Here is a 3,461-nt window from a genome sequence, read left to right on the forward strand (position 1 = left end):
ATTTTATCATCAGGTGAGTGCATAGAACGAACATTTCCTAACAAAAACCTTTCATCAACAGCAACGTTAGAACGATCTTATAAATACTCTAATCATAATCCTTGTCAGAGAACCCTTGTCCTCCATAAATAATCAACTTTAATCGTGTCTTCCAGATATTATTTATATATACAGCATTTTATACACATTGTCACTTCCATTCTTTTAACGTCAGAGTGACAAGGAAGAAATGTTCTCATCTTCTTTAAATATCAAAGTCTTCACAAATCGTTCTTCGATAAAATTAAAAGGTCAAGTATCATCATCTTTTATAATAAGTCGTAAACCTTTGAAAATGCACGAACTTCTACCATTGAGCGTACATATATTAATCAAAACGAGGAAATACTCTTTTTTGACCACGAAAAAAGTAGAAAACATTTCATTATCAAACCACATATTTTAAATCAGTTCTGGAAGTATGTAAAGAGTCTTCCATAAAATACTTAATGAATTTTAGTTAATCAAATGATTTGGTGGGTAAAGTGACATTGTCGGCAAAAAGTGAAAAAATGGGTACTGCTTTGTTTTCACTTAACAAGGAGAATCGAAGGCGGGATTGACGTTCAAAAAGCCTAATATCTGTCGCAAGCTGGATCTTCGACGGAAAATTGCAGCATTGTTCCCTAATTTATGTCATTTGTGGCAACTTGGTTTACCACCTACATATATTGGCATCACAATCCCCAATCTATCAACTTTTTAGCAGCGGGTATGTGGGGCCCTGGGGGGCTTGATTCTTGGAGAAAAGACCTGTTTCTTCCCCCGGTTGTCCCTTCTCTCTCTCCATTTTTTATTTTATTTTATTTTTATGCTTTATCATAATCTTTATTATTTCTCTTCTCTTTTTCTTTTATGCTTTATCATAATCTTTATTATTTCTTTTAACCAAAAAGGGGCTATAATGGTAATTTCACAATTTTTTTATAATAAATATGCCACATTTTATTTATATTAAAGGACATGAACCTTTACTTATTAACACACTTACATCCTCAATTTGTTTCTTCACCATATTCTTATTTTTAATATTTAATTGATCATAAAATTTTGTCCCTAATCATGATTTTTCATCCAAAAATATTGACCACGTACTTTAAAATGAGGGTGAAATATTGAATCTCATTTTTATAATATTACTTCTTTTATTTATTTAAAAATGCAATGAGCAAATTAATCTTCTCCCTATAATCTTAAAGAAAATTTTGGAAAAAAAACATAATCATGAATACTTTATATTAATTTAAGAATAAGAAATTAAGAATATAATGAAAACAGTTTGAGATATAAATGTGATTATATGTAAAAATTATGAACATTTTATGCAATTAAAATGTAGTCTAGTTATTAAAAATTATGGTGTGGAACTATGAATATATTTAGCCTGAATAGAAGGGTGGATACAACGACTATTTTCATATATTGCGTCACTTTTTAATTGTAATTAAGATCTTCAATCTTTACTAAATGTAGCACTTATAATCCAATTTTTTTATTTTTGTCGAATTCTTATCTTCAATATTCCATCGTTTTGTACTGTTTGAAATGAGGAAAGATATTTTTCATACTTTATATTTATGTAAAAGATATCATGAGCAAATAAGTCATTTTATGTCTTCTCAATAAACTTATTGGATGAAAATCATTATGAGAGACGAGATGTGCTAATTAATAGAAACATTATGATAAGAATGCGAGTGCTTACTCAAAAAGTCATGTTGCTGCCAGCTAAGAAAAATGTGATGTAATCATTGTAGCCCCGTTAGTATTACCTCATTGTCCAAGGCAAACGTGTCATGGCTAGGGGTGGCAATTAGGTCGAGGAGCTAATCGGCTCAACCACTCAACTTGTCTAAGCTCTGCCCATAAGTGTAGTTGCTTGTGGGCTCATGAAGTAAATTTTTTAAAAATATGATTGTCTGGTCACTTTTAATGTTACTTTGTGATTGTTGGGGATCTATGTAAGTATTATGTCCTAGGTCCAATCAACTTTGGATATAAATGCTTTTGATATATAATTAATACAATTTAATGGCAGATATCTTATTTAATTAATAGACAATTAAATAAATAATAGAGTCCGTAGATTCAAATAATTAATGCAATTTAATGGCAGATATATTATTTATTTAATAGACAAATAAATAAATAATAGAGTCCGTAAATTCAAATCTTCGTAATTTGTTAATCACAAGGAGTTGTGATTGTGATATACAAATTACATCTGATTGAATCTTAAATCGTCCGTGGTCGAAGTAATAATGAGATACGGATATCGTTATTACGGATAGACCATCATGTGTGGCATTTCTTACTTGTGAAGTAAGTAGCCGATCTCACAAGTTAAAGTGTGGTGACACTTAAATGAACACGTGGATGTTTTGTTATAGAACAAAACATTGGAAACCCACCGAGAGATTCCACATGGATAACTATCTGAGTGTCAGTGGTTAATCTCTAAACATTCGGTAGTGGAATTGGTCCTTTGACTTGAGGTCGTCATGGTACCTTATATGAGGACGGTCATACTTTGACGGTGTTGGATGTTGCTCTGCAAAGGACCGCTAATACGACATCGTTCGGGTACGTCAAGAATCGTATGAAGGTTGTGATTGATCAATAAATGATTTGTCACTCTTAGATAGTAGGAGACTATGATTCGCGTTTCATTCAATTAAGTCGATGATGAAATCCTTGGCCAAAGTGTACTCATAGTCGAAAAGGAATTTTCGACTTATATTGACTTAATAGTGGAGTGAAAGATATGATCGATATTCAGGATTGACACAATTTCATGTCTCGTAATTGATCGGATCATATTGACGAAGGGATTAATAGTTTCACGGTAAACGAACGAGTTTGGTTTTGTCATACCACTTGACATTTCTAGTCACATGTATTGCCCTGACACATTGTTAGATGTCAATTTGGGACGGCGAGTGTGAATTGACGATAAATTAAATGGTGTTTTAATTTATCAATTTTGATTAGATCAAAATAATATTTCATGTCGTAAGGCATCGTGATCGAAAATCTGATGAGTCACACACAAAAGAGAATTGAAAGATTGCATTTTGTCAATTAATTAATTTAATAATCGTTGGATAAATTAATTAATTGGTTGGTTATTTATAGGTTCGAATTAATTAATTGGATTAATTAATTCACGAACCGGATTTAATAAAATGGATTAATTAAATATTGGACCGGACCAGACCAGGCCCGTTTGGGCTTATATAAATAATGGTTAGGGTTTTCAATTCATATGATTTTTTTTCTCATAATTATTCTTGTTAGCACAAGAGGAGAAAACCCTGGTAGCTGTAATCTTATTCTCTGTGTGGATCACTGTTGGAGGCTGAATAATTGGATAGCTATAGGTGGCGAATCAAGATTGTTGGAATGAAAAGAAAAGCAAAAGG

Source organism: Olea europaea, unplaced genomic scaffold (assembly GCF_002742605.1).
Source record: "Olea europaea var. sylvestris unplaced genomic scaffold, O_europaea_v1 scaffold343, whole genome shotgun sequence".
NCBI classification, from domain to species: domain Eukaryota; kingdom Viridiplantae; phylum Streptophyta; class Magnoliopsida; order Lamiales; family Oleaceae; genus Olea; species Olea europaea.